Source organism: Echinops telfairi, unplaced genomic scaffold, assembly GCF_000313985.2.
Source record: "Echinops telfairi isolate 266 unplaced genomic scaffold, ASM31398v2 ScPeMD7_23;HRSCAF=83, whole genome shotgun sequence".
NCBI lineage: Eukaryota > Metazoa > Chordata > Mammalia > Afrosoricida > Tenrecidae > Echinops > Echinops telfairi.
Window position 1 is genome coordinate 56837552 of NW_022103920.1, and position 16506 is coordinate 56854057.

Below are 16506 nucleotides of genomic sequence, written 5' to 3' on the forward strand. Positions count from 1 at the left end.
TTCTGAGGGTAGGTTAAAAAAAAAAAAAAAAACCAATGAAAAAAAAAAAAAAAAGAGAATAGCCTATAAATAGTTCAAGGTCTGTTTTTGACCTTTAAGAGTGTTTTCCAGTCGAATCTGATGGGGTACCATACCCTGGCCCCAAAGTCTATTTTTGGTATTCCATTGGACTTCCTTGCTCTGCTCCCCTTCCTATTCTGTTGCTATTAATGTGGTGAAGAAAGCTTATGGTGCCCAGCTATCAGATTGGGTGCAATTCCTGCAGGGAATCCAGGGCAGATAAACCCCTCAGGACCAATAATGAGAGTAGTGATGCCAGTATGGTAAGGGGAAAGTGGGGTAGAAAGGGGCAGCCGATCACAAGGATCTACATATAACCCCCTTCTGGGGGACGGACAGCAGAAAAGTGGATGAAGGGAGAGTTGGACAGTGTAAGACATGACAAAATAATAATTTATAAATTATCAAGGATTCGTGAGAGAGGAGGGGCAGGGAGGGAGTGGCAAATGAGCGGATATCAAGGGCTCAAATAGAAAACAAATGTTTTGAGAATGATGATGGCAATCAATGTACAAATGTGCTTGACACAGTGGATGTATATATGGATTATGATAAGAGTTGTATGAGCCCCCAATAAAATGATTTATTTTTTTAAAAAATAAAGAGGCAATTAAATTATAAACTAGGATATAAGTAAATAAAACAATACTATAGATAGACCACCCCCCCCCCAAAAAAAAAAAAAGTGTTTTCCAGTCAAGTCTGATGGGGTACCACGCCCTGGCCCCACAGTCTATTTTTGGTATTCCCTGGGGACTTCGTTGCTCTGTTCCCCTTGCTGTTCTCTGCACACCCTTAGTGTTTCACCTCAGTGTGCTGGGGTCAGATCAGGCACACAGGAGCAAATGAAGGGGGAGGAAGAGAGAGTGGAACACATGTTGGACCACTAAGCCCTGAGGATGATATTCCTGTTCAGAGCAGCCAAAGCAAGAGAGGACCGACCACAGGGCTGGCCAAACTACTAGACACGGCGTCCCTCACTGACCCTCAGCTCTACGGGGGACAACACTGGAGACACCGTGGGGGAATTGCGCCCGATCTGACCCCACCACACTGAGTCAGTATCTTCTCCCTTTTCCCTTATCTTCTGCCCTGCCTCCTCACACCCTCTGTCTGAGAGCCTATTCCTCATACAGTAGCTGAGCAGGACGACTCAGCTCATCCTCTAGGGAGACTGACTAAAGACGCTTAAGGCAACTTTGAGCTTTCTTTATGCTCCAGACCTTTATCCCCTTAGACAACCCAAACAACAGCAACAACAAAAACAACTGCTCCCAGAGTGTCTCCAAGACTGTATTGGAAAGCTATCTGCTGCATCTTTCTCTTGTGGAGTGGCAGGTAGGTTTGAACACTCAACCTTTTGTGTAGCAGTCAAGTGCTTAACCACTATACCACTTGAGTGGCTCCTTAGATGGCCCAGAGATACCGAATACATACTCACAGCCATCGAATTGGTTCTGACTCATAGTAACTTTACAGAACAGAGTAGAACTGCTTCGTAGGGTTTCTGAGGCTATGCCTCTTTACAGAAGCAGACTGCCTTATTTTTCTTCCTCTGGGTGGCTGGTGGATGTGAACCACGGACATTTTGGTTAGCAGCCCGATGCTTATCCATTTGGCCTCTAGGACTCCTTACTTAAAACCCAGTGAGTCAAAAAATATGATCTCTGGTAAACCTCTTGTTTTTCCCAAACTTGTGTCCATTCCTTTCATTTATAACTTGACCTTTCACTTCACTTTCGCACAGGTGGCCTAGTGGGCTAACCATAAAGTTAGCCACCCTCTGAGGGAGAAAGTTGAGGCATTCTACGCCCTAAAAAGTTGCAATCTGGAAACCCACAAGGGAAATTCTACTTTGCACTGCAGGGTGACTATGAGTCAAAAATGACTAGATGGCAGTGAGGATTTTTTTTTAAACAAAACAGTTTTATTACAGTTTTTCAATTCAGTGTTCAATCATGTTATGAAGAGTTGAACAATCATCACTAAATCATTTTGAGAACATTTCTTTGTTCTTGTGCTCTTCCTTATTAGCTCCGCATTTCCTCCCAACCTCCGTTCCCCTAGACACCAAACCAGACTCACTGCCATGGAATCCATGCAGACTCCGCAGCCCCCTTGTGGGCTTCTGAAGCTGTAGCTGTTTATACGGGAATAGAAAGCCCAGGCTTTCTCCCTTGGAGCTGTGGGTGGTTTCAAACTGGTGACCAGAGGGATCACAGCCCAATGCGGATCCACTACACCACCAGGACTCCAGTCTATGTTCCCAAGGAACCATTAACCCCATTACTATCTCTACAGATTTACTGATCCTGGATTTCCTGTATAGAAAATTATTAAAACAAACCCAAACAACAATAACAAAGTAAAATATATTTTAAAAAACCCAATCAAAAGAAAGCAGAGCATATTTAAAACCAGAACAACTTTGAAATGGGTCAAAAGGGAGCTCAAATGATAAGCTGTTAACTTTTAGCCTAACTGCTATACCAAGGAATTCAGTGCTGTGATTTAATTTTCTCTTTCCATTATCCACAGGTCTCATCACTTAACCAGCCCTTCTGCATGCCTTTCACTTCCTTTGCCTTTCTCCTCGCACCGCTGCCACTCTAGTTCAAGGCCTGACCATGCTAGCGTGAACGAGGGCTTTAAGTTCTCCGGTTGTTCACCATCTGCCCTCCGTCACCTTCCCATCCATTGTCCACACTGCTGCCCCACGCTGTGAGTCGGGATTGACTGCAGCATTGAGTTTGAGCTCTGAGTCCCACTGTGACGTGGCAGAAAGGTCCTCTCCGGTCCCTCTCTGGCCTCGTGTCCTTCAGTACCTCCCGCAGTGGTTCTCGGCCTTCCTCATGCCGCAACCCTTTCAGACTGTTCCTCAGGTGTGGTGACCCCTCCAACCAGAAATTATTTTCGTTGCGATTTCATCACTGTCATTTTGTACTGTTATGAATCGGGCAACCCTTGTGAAAGGATCGTTTGACCCCCCCAAAGGGGTCGTGACCCACAGGTTGAGAACTGCTGCTCAGAGAAGAAATGTTGTGGGATAAACTTCCTCATGTCTTACTATTGCTTCTGGGCCTTTTCCTGCTCTGACCTTGGCCCTTTCCCTCAGCCATCACAGGTGCCACCTCTGTGTGGACCTGGTTGTTTCCTCCGATCACTTCCAGTGCCAGGCCTCTGGGTCTTGACCCCTGTCACGTGGTCTTCCGATGTCCTTCCCCTTCTGCGTAGTGCTGGGAATCCTTGCCATTATGCCTCCTCTTCAGGAAGCCTTTTCTGAGCCACCCAAGAAAAGACATTCTATTGTAATCACTTGCTTTGTTCCTAACTACTCACTGCCTTCCTTACATGCAGAGGATGGCTGACCGCCTCCAGAGGCACCACCCGCAGGTGTTTGGTGAATACACAAATGAAAGCATAAAGGGGAAAAATTTAGGTTACTGAGTTTGTTGGTCGATATGTGTCGGATACCTTAGTGAACGTGGGAGTGACCTTATCTGCCCCGCCGATAGACAGGGAGCTATAGGAGTGCTTCGATGAGGTGACTAGTCACACTTTTAAAATGACTTAGTTTCCAGAGCACACTGAATTAATAGAGGAGGAGAGCTGGCCTAAGAACAGCCTGTCATTCCAGAGTATGCAATATTAATTCTTTTAAAGTATTTATTTTAATATTTGGCAGATGTTAGCATTATATCATGCATTGGAAAATTAAGAAGATGCAATTGATAATGTCTCTCAAGGACAATAAGATGGGAAGCATGTCGATAATACAAGAGAGTTTTACGAGGCAGTGTGTGATTAAATCCTAAATGGTTGTGAAAGAGGAGAATGTTGGTGTGCTGGGAGGATGAGCGACCACTAACCAAAACCTCTGACTCCACGTGCAAGGCGTGTTGACGGTGAGCACGCCCTGCAGAAAGGAGGGCCATGTAATTCAAGTTCTCAGATGTTCAGGTATGCAGGTGGCCTTCTCTCTTGGCTCTGGTAATGAAGGAAGTACATCCTGTTCCTGTTTGAAGGAACTTTGGGGTGAGATTTTTGGATGAGCTTTTGAGTTCTCAGAGAAGTCAAGTTGAATATCTTCACAGTCATTCATAACGATGAAGGCGAGTGTGACTTGCAAGTTGGGGGCGGGGTGGAGATAGTCCTGTGCACCAGAATGGTTGCCAGCGAGCACCCAATCTCAAGAGCAGTAGGACTGTTGGGATATGGGAATATTGGGATATGGGATATTGGGATATGGGAATATTGGCCACTCAATATTGTGAAAGAAAGGAACATGTGAGGTCAGATTTCTTGAAAGTATTTTTCAGTTCGTTTGTTCCTAATCTTATTTCTGCTCTTTTGTAGTTCCATTTTCTGAGGGCAAACATGTCTTTTAAAACAAATGTGAATTGTAGATCATCCACTTTCCTGTGGGGGTCGCTATGAGAGTGTCAGTTTAGCATCTCTCCTCTGGCACCCAGCAGCATATAGCATGACTTGGCACAATTCACCCAAGGCTTGTGAGGTCTGGTGTGTGTTGGCGTTTTATTTGTTTGATTTTCAATGGTGGTCTGAGCTCTAACCCCACCAGGAAATCTACAAGCTCATCACTATTCATTTGATGATTTTAGTTCTGAACATGCTGCACCTGTATTCCCCCCCCCCCCCCCATGTATTGCTGCATGGTTATTTTAGATTTCCATTATGCCTCATTTGCAAATGATAAATGGATACATAGATACACATAGATATAGGAAACCGTTTTGGTGGCCTTTGCAGCATGACTGAGAGTAGCCTAAACTTGGCCTTCTCTAGGACCTCAGATGATTGTTAAATGGGGTTGTCACTCAGGACACTTACTGGTTTCCTCCCGTGCATTTAAAAAATTGAATTAAACATGATGAGATACATCCCCTTGATTAAATGTTTTTCCTCCTATGCAATCACCATTAGCTATTTGGCTCCCGTTCTGTGTTCTTTTGAAGTGGCCCTGTGTTGCAAATCAATATCTTCCTGCAGAGACAGTGTGTTGTGAATTGCCTGGACAGCACACGCACGGTTACTTTGGCTGCAATGCTGCTGCAGAGCCTGGGTACTCTGCCTTTCTGGGGACTCCACAGGCAAGTCCATCGTGTTTGGAGGGAAAAAAAATAGACCTTTTTGAGGGGGGGAGGAATCCAACTATTCAGCTCTTCCCTGTGAGTGCTAGCATGTCCTTTGTGCTCTTCGGAACCGTTTGTGATTGTTTTCCACCGAGATTCTCTTCCCATAGGTGATTTCTGGAGGTTTTTTCCGGCTTCTGCTTCCCCCTCTCTTGGTTGTAGTACGGCCGTACCATTTCAGCTTGCTAGTGCAGAAAGATGTGAATTCAGTTGCTGTGTGAGCCTGGCCTGATGCAAACCCATTTCCAGAGACATGTTTAAAGAGTTCCAGGTGAATCAAGCCTGAGAGAGACGACAGCAAAACGGTAAGGACAGAGCATGCTTACAGTTACAGCAGGGGTTTTCATTTGGAGCAGCTCGGCAAGTCTGAAGCCTGACTCACTCATTTACAACTTGAAAAGGATTCATTTTCTGCATGTCATTTTACTCACCCTCTTCTGTTTAACTGCCCAAAGCCCCACAGGCTGATAAAGGGGGGGTGGGTGTTTGAATTAAGGATCTGGCAGGAGGTTACCCCAGGGAGAGTCTCGTGAGGCTCCCGAGGCTATTATTGCTTGTGTAGTTTGTAAACACCAGTAGCAGCGGTAAGATGAGGGAAAGGTTTAAGGGCTGTGCGTCTTTGCCATCGCCAAGTCTTGTTTCTTCTGAAACTAGTCGTATTTAGTATAGCTTTAAGAGATCTTCTAGATTGTTTTGCTTGGCTAGGCTTGACTGGATGCCCTCTGAGTCAAGCAATTGTAGGACTTTTCTCATTTGGGTAGCCCGGTGTCTATGAATCCAGCTGGATTGGGTCTGAGTGGAATACACATCTCTAATACATCAGGAAACGGGGGCTTCCTCACTGCTCATTCCGCCCTGTCCCCGTCTGGAGCACCGGAGCACACCTGCTTGCAGTGCCTGCTGCCTCGCCGAGGTCAGTGTGCCGGTATTTTGCATCATTACACCTGTAGTGGTTATGTTTTCATGCGGCTCTGCTGGAAGTGCTGGCTCTCATAGTGGACACTTAGCATTTTGGAAGCTAATGGAGAACCCCTGCTTGCATGAAGGACTGGGGCAGCAGACAGGTTACCTGCAAATCATGCTTGCCTGCTTGTGAACAAGATTAAAAATCAAGAGAGAGAACCATAAACATTAGCCCCAGCAGAGGTTAAATTTCTATTTCCTTTGTTAATTGGCATACAGTATTGTTGGGATTTGAAGTTGAAGGATGCTTTTTAATTTTGTAGTGAGACTGATGGTCTTGGTGAGTTTATAAGGATCCATCTATTAAACAGGTGCCGAATGTTAAAGATGTCAACCTTTAATGCTTTAAATTTCTTGCCCTTTGAAAATAAATATCCTACTTTTGTATACTTTAATGAATGCAATCATTCATGGAAAATTTGATATGGCTAGTTATTGAGTATTTGTTGAAAGAATCCTCAGTAACTTGGTGTAGCATGTTGCCCATATGCCAGTTGTGTGTAATTTTGAGACATATACAAGAACATCTGGTTACCTGATAGTAATGCTTGAGAGAAATATAACATTAATGTTAAGGTTCCCCTCAGTTTTGTAATTGGGGCTTCACAGACCTGAACCCGCAATTATGTGTTACTGTGGACACACACTCTTTATTGCAATGGTTGGATGTTGATTTTGGGGAATGGGTGTTTTAGATATTCTTAAGAGAGTTTCTTCTATTTTGATCATTCAATATTTCCTAGAAAATAAAGATAGTGTATAACTTATTCTTTTCCAGATTTCAGTTGCTCTTTAAAAATAATAACAGAAGTCAACAAAATGTTCTTTTTCTCGTGGTTTAGATAATGTGCCCAGTGTTTGCTGGTGATCATCCACCCCCGAAACAGAATGATGTGCTCTGGCTATTTACATTTTTACCTTCACATGTGTCAGCTGTGGGGGCTATTTTTTCATCCTTGACTGAAGGAATTGCACTTGTGCAAACAGTAGCTAATTGGTGCATAGGTGAATAGCAGGACGGCCTTGCATGCTGGTGGTGCTGTGGTTAGATGCTGGCCCGCACATCCCAAGACTACGGTTCAAACTCCACAGCTTTTCCAGGGGAGAAAGATGAGATGGTCTGTCTCTGAGGAGCTGGAGCATCGGAAAGCCTACCAAGGGTCATTCTGTATCGGAACTGATAGATGACACTGCGCTTGGTTTTCAGTTTTTGCCTTGACATTAGCTGTACAGTCATGCAGTTCTGTTTCTTACAACAAATATTTATTAACCAACTACACTACGTAAGGCATTTTAAGGCTTGCTGTGAAGGAAATCAATCAATATACTTCCTTCCCTGAAAAAAACGTATGCAAGTGTTGCTATTTTGCCCTCGACTGGGCTCCATTAGACTTTGTCAAAGTTGGTAAGTTTGATGCTTTTGAATATTTTATTTCTTTCTCTGGAGAATTCTTCCTCTACTTTATCTTAATTTGTTTATTTGTTGAGCAAACACAAGTGGAGAATTGACTGTGAAACCGTGATAAGAACAATCGACCTGTCTTCATGGAACTTAAAATATACTTCTTTTACAGATATTTTAAGAAGAAATGTTTGGGCAATAATTTTGCATATCAGCTTTGGCAATAGTTAAACAAACAGTATATGCTTTGATTTTTTTATATGGAAAACACAGTCTCCACCCCCACTCCTGTCCCCTGTAATATATAATGTCACTAAATTAAGTATTCTTACAGAAGAGAGAATTTGGACTTACTTGAAATAGAAGCCTATTGTAGTGGAGCGGCCAGGATTCAGGAGTAGAAATGCCCTCAGTGTGTCGAACCTTGTCCGGCGTGTTAATTGAGCAGGCTGGTTGGGCTCCTAGTACTTTCACAGGTGAAGCAGGGTGATCTTTTTTGGTAGAGAGCAACAATCAGTGGAAATTCTCAACAGGAAGGTGGATTGTGGTTTTTGTCACTAATCACATTTGAATTTCCTTCTCTTCTCTGTCAATCTCTTACTTGACTTAACTTGATAAGCTGAGACTTAGCATTTTGAGGTACAGAATCAGAGAACTTTAGAACTGGTAAGTACTTGAGGAAATCACATTATTTAACTGGTTCCTTATCATATCTAGCATATGGGAAAGTGAGACTCATCCAGTCTCCTGGTGTCCCCGTCGGGGGAATTCTCTTACCACTGACTCACCACTGCTGCTTTCAGTGGACGTTCAGCACGACAGCGCGCCTTTGGTTTATATATACGTATATATGGTTCACTATAGAGACATAATTATAATTTTATTGGGGAATATTTTAAACTATCCTCATGGGGCATATGGTAATTTTATTGAGAGTATGATTAATTTAAGGAGCCCTGGTTGCTTAGTGGTTACAAGTGGGGCTGCGATCCACAAGACTGGCATTTTGAAACCACCAGTGGCTCCTTGGGAGAAAGACTGGGCTTTGCACTCCTGTGAACAGTTAGAGTCTCAGAAACTCACAGCGGCAGTTCTACCCTGTCCCAGCGAGTCAATATGAATCAGTATTGACTCGATGGCAGTGAGTTAGGTTTGGTTTATCATTAATTGCGTCAATGGTATAAAATTTTCAACACTGTTGAGCAAAGGAATGTATAGATGTATATGGCAGCTTTTTAGACCAAAATACATGGATTTGTTGACTTGTACAAATTAAAAACTTTAGGGACATATATAAACCATTGATATATGAATGGATTTTGAGTTTGTGCTTGATTGTAGCCCCAATTTAAGAAAAATTAGTTCTTATGAAATACCCTTAGTCACTCCTTGCATTCATGAAGAGATCACTGAAGATATGGATGCTATAGTAAAATGTGGTGAAGAAATCAGATAGTACCGTACTATCAGAAAGAATAGTGTCTGGGGTCTTAAAGGCTTGCCTTAGAACAAGCAGCCATCTAAGTGAGGTGTCAGTTAATTTACAAGGATGAAGCACATGAGCTTGTGTGAACCAAAGACTGTAAATAATAAAATCTAAAACTAGAGGAGGGAACAGTTTTAGAGCTTAAATTTTGTGCATCCTGTTTGGATAAGGCTAGGGATGACAGTGGAAGCCCAAAATCCATTTGCAGGCTCACTGCATAGATTGAGCCTCCAGTGAATTCCCTTTGACCATAGACAAGGGATGTGAATAGTCTTCCTATCAGACAGAGTGCATTAGAAAATAGATTGATGCAGATATCATTGTTAGAATTTAACATCTTATTATTTGATCTCCTATTTGACATGTTTTAAATTTGTTTTAGTTTTTATTATTTTATGCTTTCTTTTAGATTGAGGTGTTTCTCAGTTTTATTTTGTTATTGTTGTTGGGTTTAAATTTTTTTTCTGTTGTTTTGTATGGGTACCTGTATGTAAAATCCAGGATAGATAAATCCATGAAGATAGTGAAATGGATTAATAATTTCTTGTGGCAATAACAGGGGACGTTGGGGGGAGAGGTGGAGCTAATAACAAAATATTCTAAAATCCTAAAATATTTTCCAAAAGAAAATATTCTAAAGTTATTTGTGATGATCATTGCACAACTCTTCTTAATATGATTGAACTATTGAATTGTAGGATATGTGAATTCTATGTCAAAACTGTTAAAAAAAAGGACACCTATTCCCTGAGTTAGATAGAGAGAAATGGGGGTAGGCTTGATGGCTTATATCTTAGGCTGTCTTCTGTGTGGGAACAAAACTAGAGACATACATATATAGTAATAAATATATATCTTTGCCATAGCCAAATGAATATATATATATTCCCTCAAGTCACTTCCACCCTATAGTGACCCTACCGGACAGGGTAGCACTGCCCCTGTGGGTTTCTGAGACTGTAACTCTCTACATGAGTAAGAAGCCTCATCTTTCTCCTATGGAGTGGCTAGTGGTTTCATAATGCTGACCTTGTTTAGCAGGCCAATGCATCATCCACTACTCCATCAGGACTCATATAGAGGAGCTTAGTCTATGTATGTGTGTGTGTATCTAGTTCAAGGAATGGTTCATGCCGTTGTGAAGACTGGCAATGCCAAATTTGTAGGTCAGGCATCAGACCAGGGGTTTCTCCTAACTCATATGGTTTTCAGGAGAAGAGGACCCAAAATTGGCAGGTCAGATGGTAGGGTTATGACTCATTGGGCTGTGGGAACTGTTGAATCCTAAAATCTGCAAGTCAGGCACCAGACTCTAGGCTCATACACTGAGAAGCAGAGATCAGAGGATGACGGGTTGGACGTAGTATCAAAGGGCGGGAGGAAGGGAGTGGGGTGGGGGGTGGGGAGAGAGAGAATAGATGAATATATGAGCTAGTGTGAGTGCTTTATGAGGATATCCATATCCATTGGATTCCATGCAGGCAGACCATATCTCCAGGAAACTCCCACTACCTCCAGCTCATAAGACAGAGAATGGCATCCTAATACTGAGGCTCATGGCCTAGTCACGTTGGATATAACAGTAACCCTTATAGCAGACTTAGCAGTTTTGCATTGGATGAGGTAAGCCTAGTTGCATCAATATGGCTTTCTTTTATTCATATTTCTTCACGGTACTGCTTTTTAAAAATCTAGATGGGTTTTTCTGACAGAAGATCTTTTCTAAAAAGTCATGCTTAAGGACTCCAGTGTTAACCATTTATTAGGTTTGTTATTCTTTTTTTTTTTTTTTTAGGTTTGTTATTCTTAGACTGAGTCAGTTAGTAGATTATATACATTCCTTTAACACATCCTAGGTCACACATAAGAAAGAAAGTCAAAATGTATTGCTACAAATCATAGAACCTTTTATTAAGCAAAATTATCCAAATGGAAAGCTATTGCGTCTCAATACAGGTCTATACACCAAAAACCCTGTTTCCCTGAGTCGGGATTCTGCACCCTTTGGTTTATGCCATGTCCAAGTGCCAGTTTTGACATCGGCAAGGGACTCAAACTGTATTATTTTTAAATGTTCTTGGAGCGTGGGGAACAAAAAGAAGTCTGCATGTGTAATATCAGCGTGCCAGGGCAAATTGAGTAAGGCTGTAGAACAGTTTATCAAAGGAAATCCTCATAGCACAGCTCTGGCTACTTTAGGAGAATGAGCTGGGGAAAAGAAATCCTCAGGGCAACTTTCCTCGCCTTTTTCTCAGCAGTGTGGCCTGCCATTTCCCCATAATTCTTTATAGTGAGGCCTCATGGTCATCCTGTGACTTTTAATGAACTCTATCAAATTTAGCCCTTTGGAATCTTCCAGCATCATCACTATAACCTGAGCTGACCGCTCTGCCTTTAACTTACCTGACCCAGCAGATCTCCACAGAAGTCACTGTTTGCATTGGCCTGCTTTTTGAAGGCACCCAATGAGACGAGAAGCACAAAGGAGAGAACCTTTTTGCAGCCATCTGTTGACCCCAGAGACGTGTTTAAACACACTTGTTTGGGAATGGACACATACATACCTGTGGGGCCTGAAAACCCAGGAGCAAGACTTTTTGACTTACCCTTGTATCTGAGGGGTGAAGAGTCAACATGACTCTTTCCCTCTTTCCAATCTCTCTGGTCCTTCTTGATAAATATTGTCTGCTTCTCCCTCTTCCAATTACTTTTTCAGCACTGAGTTTGAGATGTGCTTTATTCAATCAGATTAATCAAAATTTATATTAAATTTGGTTGTGGGAAGGGGCTGAGGGGAGGATTGTTCAGATAAGATTAACTGTGGGGCGATTTGGGACTCCGTTTTCAAGGTGCTTTTTCGTTTGCACCATGTGAAGAGAGAATGCAAAGAAGAATTGCAGGTCAGGCCTGCCCTTTGCTTGTTTATCTTGGGATATAAGGTGACCGAGATCTCAAGCTGCGGAGTTATGGAATAAACACTAGATTCTCTCTGCTTAGTCTCTGGCCTTGGGCAGGTGGCTTCATTCAAGTGCACTTCAGTTTAATCATCGTTAATAGGACCCACCTCATGCAGTTGTTGTACGGATTGAATGAGAATATATTTAAACAGTAGTTTCATAGCAATTGTTATATATAATAGGGCTACAATGGATATTCGTTGTTACCATTTAAAAATCCCAATTTTATTTATTTTCCATCATCTTTCATTATATCTTGACCATGATCCTCCTCTAGTTTGCTTGATGACTGAACAGTGTCTTAGTGTTATTAGGTTTGAATGGATAAAAAGAATATGGGGCCAGTCCTCTCCTGTGCTGTTCATCTTCCAGCAGGCTTTCGAAAGGTGTGTGTTCTACAAAGACTTAACTCTCCCATGCAGTTGACACACGTGTATCTCAGTGGCTTATCCCTCAGCTAAACGAGAACTGGCTCAGAATGTGGCCATCCACAGTGCACTGCTTCTGGGGTTCGTTTTTGTGGCACAGAAGCGCCAGGGCATGTGCATCCCACTGCTCTGCTCTGTTCACCGTGGGAAGCTCAGTTAGCATTCACTATGGGCTTTTTTCAGGGGAGGTACACAGAACCCGTCTTCATGAGATCAGTGAGGACTTACTGTTAATGGGTTCCTGTCAGATTCATTACTGCAGAAAATGTGGCCCTTGATAATAGAGGGACCAATTGTTGAAGCTGCCTTGAAAGATACTTCTATTTTCCCCCCAAAGGTTCATTGTTCCCTGTGTTACTCTTCCTAAGCTCTGTGTGACTAGTGACCCATATATGAGTCCCTTTTAATGAGAGCTTCAAAAGTCAGTCCTATATTCAGTGATGTCATATCTTTATATATGTGTTTATATATTTGAATTCTTTGGTGGGGTTTGCCCCTAAATGTATTATATCAGAATTAAAAAAGAAAACATTAAGATTTAACTTTTACATCTCCCTTGACATTAATTACTAAATTATTACCTAAGCATTAATAGTGCATTTACATTTTATTAAAAAGATGATTATTTAGGTGAAGAGATATACATTGTATTTATTTATACAACCATCTGCTTCAGGGTAGGAAAGTAGTACACAGTTTTATTTCTCCTTCAGGGAAGAAATTTAAAAATATTTATAATCTTTATTTTTAAATGCTGTTCATATGGTTACCAGGGGAAAAAAGAATTCAGTTCCTAATGTATCTGTCAGTAACTCTAGTCGTGCCTTCTTTCCAGTTTCTTCTTGTAATGTTATTGCACCTTCCGGATGCTTTATCTTACATGAGGGACAGAGGAGCGAGCTACAGATATTTGAAAGGCATTGCAGGAAGGGAGAGTGGAGCCTGGCTGGATACAGAGATGCCAGAGGGGTGCCATGAAACTGAGAAAATAAACACAAAGAATTCAGAAGGCACTGGAAGCCATCGCTGGCACAGCTTTTGAGACAAAGAACAACCTCTCCAGTCCTTAGGATGTTTAAAAAGCCTACACAGACAGGTAGACACATCCTGGACTATGCTATGATTCCAGACATTGTGCCTGATCTGTTTATTAGCTCTCCATCACCCCTGCTTCTGGCATAGTGGTGGTTGTAGGCTGTTGAATCATTTTCAAGTTGCTGTAGTTATTATTAGCCAGCCTCGCTTGCCAAGTGATTTTACACCTCTGCATGGGGTTAAGATCCTGAGGACTCAGGACAAACTTAATTTTTCCAAAGCTATGCATAAAAGCATAAATTCTGTGAGGGGAGGAGTTCCTACTTGCTGGGGTAGACTTTTTCTTTTCTAGAGTAAGTGCTTCAAGGGAATAGTGTCTTGATGAAGAAGCTAATTAGCCATGCAGTATAAGCCACTCGGTGTAGCTCAGTTCTACTTGAGGAGAATGGGTCTTCCATTTCCCAACTACAGCTATGGGAATTCTGTGGGCTGGAATAGGCTTTTTGCTTTGTGGATGCTCAGGACAAGGGCATTCACTCACTGTGTGTGTGTGTGTGTGTGTGTGTGTGTGTGTGTGTGTGTGTGTGTGTGCGCGCGCGCGCGCGCGCGCGCGCGTATTCTCATGTGCTCCATTTCTGAACCCCTGGCTATAAATAGGGGGTGGTGGTGGAAAGAAGAATATAGATGTCACTTCTAATATTTCACCTCCCCAATACTCTGCTCATTTGGCCAGATGATATAAATGCTACACCACTGACTCTGCCTTTTGTTCATGATGCATTTTTCACCAGCATATAATTGTAGATGTCAAGTGAGAGGAAATATGCATACCTTCTCCCTTTGACCTTTCCTAGGATCTTTAGTAAGTTGTTTTTTTTTTAAAGTAGCAACTACTAAAGGATGTTGTGCCTGAACTTCACAGAGTCACCTTGTCCTCTGAATTGGAATAGGATTTCATGTCCTTTATTCAACGTGGCCATGGGAAGGAAATGTTTGCTTATACTATGGAAGCAAAGGGTTTTCTTTTCTTAGTGAGCACCTATTTTAGGAAAAATGGTACTTTTTACAAATGTTAAGTGCCCTTTTCAATTTTGGGATTCTGATTTTTCTTTTCAAAGTTACCAAATAAGCCATGGCAAATAAAGAGCAATGCAAGTTTCTGGGTACGATCTCCGGATGGTAGTCTTTTAGAAATACTGTGGTCAATGGTAAAACAGTGCTTCTGTCTCGCTGTTGTTAGGTGGCATTCAGGCAGTTCGAGAGCATCCTTAAAGAAAACAAAACCCTGCCTAGTCGTCTTCCATCCTCACAGCTGTTATGTTTGAGCCACATTCCAGTCCATCGTGTTGTGAGCCTTCTTCTTCTTCTTCTTCTTCTTTTTTTTTGGCTGACTATCTCCTTTGCCAAGCCTGATGCCCTTCTTTAGGGGCTGGTTCCTCCTGAGAACATGTCCAAAGGATATGAGATCAAATCTCTCTATCCTTGTTTCTAAGGAGCATTCTAGCAGTACTTATTCCAAGACAGGTTTGTTTGTTCTTCAGGCAGTTCATAGTATATTCAATATTCTTTGCCAACATCATAATTTGAGTGCATCACTTCCTCTGTTGTACTCCTTATTAATTGTACAATGCTCACATACATATGAGGCAATGAATGGACAATACCACAGCTTGGCCCAGGGACACCATAGTCCTTAAGATGACATCTGAGCTCTTTAACACTTTTAAGAGGTCTTTCGGAGCACATTTGCCCAATGCAATATGTCTCTTGATTTCCTGACTGCTGCTTCAGTCAGGAAGTGTTGATTGTGGAATCCAGTAAAGTTAAATCCTCGACAACTTCAGTCTTTCCTCCATTTGTCAGTGCTTTGAGAAGGCACTGCTTCCCTCATCATAGTTTACATGCTGTCCGACCTAAGGGCCTATCATCTTTCAGAACTATAGCTGACAGTGTTTGATGCTGTTCATAAGGTTCTCAGTGGCACATTTTTCAGAAGTCGCCTGCCTGTTCCTTTTCATCGCCTGTCGTCATCTTGGAAGCTCCAAGGAAACCTATCCATGCTAGCAGATCCTGCTTCTATTTAACATACCAGTGGCATAGCTCCCAGCATCACAGCAATGCATGAGTTACCGTAGTACGACAAACTAATGGAGAACTGGTAGACTTCTGTCTTAGAAACAAGTAAATATGAATTTCCTCACTGTAAATGTCTATTCAGGAAAATAACATCACATACGCTGTTAAAACCCATGTCTATTCCTTTCTCTATTCTGTACTTCCCTATAATCCTGTTATCTTTAAAATTCTTAAATATATTATATCAGAATTATTGAGATATTTCTAAAACCTGCGTAGTCTACAACCACTAATATACGTAGAACTTCTGTTCTTGTTGTTGTTCTCTGCAGTTGGCTCATGAAGATTGGTTGGAAAACAGAATGAGATGCTGACTGATCTTGTGCCATTCCCATGAGCAGTTGTGAATTCTACTGTTGCAATCCACAAGGTTTTCATTATATGATCTTTGGAAAAAAGTTTCTTGGGCCTTTTTTCCTAGTCCATCTTAGTCCGGAAACCCTGCTGAAACTTGTTCAGTCATATCAGAGCCCCACTCAAGCCTCCCCTGACACAAGTGCATGAGGCACATATCTGACCTGGGTCTCCCACATGGAAGATGAACATTCTGCCATGGCACCACCACCACTGCCCTCACCCTTGAGTGTTATTGTGTGTCTTCGAATGGATTCTGAGTCATAGAGACCCTATGGGACAGAGTAGAACTGGTTTCCTAGATTGTACTCTTTATGGAAGCACCTCAGTCACACGTCTCCTGTGGAGCATCTTTTGGGTGTGAACTGCCATCCTGTCAGCTGCCTGCTGGTCACTCAGACATTGTGCCCCACCTTTCCTATCAGTGTTTGTGAAACCATGGGTTAAACTCATTATTGATTTGGACAGCATCATGAACCTAGAGTTAGTGAACTTATGCATTCCTATATTTCTTACATATTAAATCTCAAGA

At 42.1% G+C, this 16506-nt stretch overlaps 1 protein-coding gene across 3 annotated transcripts in view; it reads left to right on the forward strand.

Annotated features, from left to right (window-relative positions):
• The window catches only part of CDK14 (cyclin dependent kinase 14), a 658689-nt gene that overhangs the window by 145169 nt on the left and 497014 nt on the right, over positions 1 to 16506 (forward strand). The window contains exon 1 of one of the 3 annotated variants that reach the window (XM_045288804.1): positions 5253 to 5518. The exons of 1 other annotated variant lie outside the window; for it this stretch is intronic. The gene's annotated coding sequence lies outside the window, so the exon portion shown is untranslated. Of the gene's footprint in view, positions 1 to 5252; positions 5519 to 6107; positions 6127 to 16506 lie in introns of those variants that run through there. One more of the 3 variants, XM_045288805.1, reaches the window with a different exon arrangement.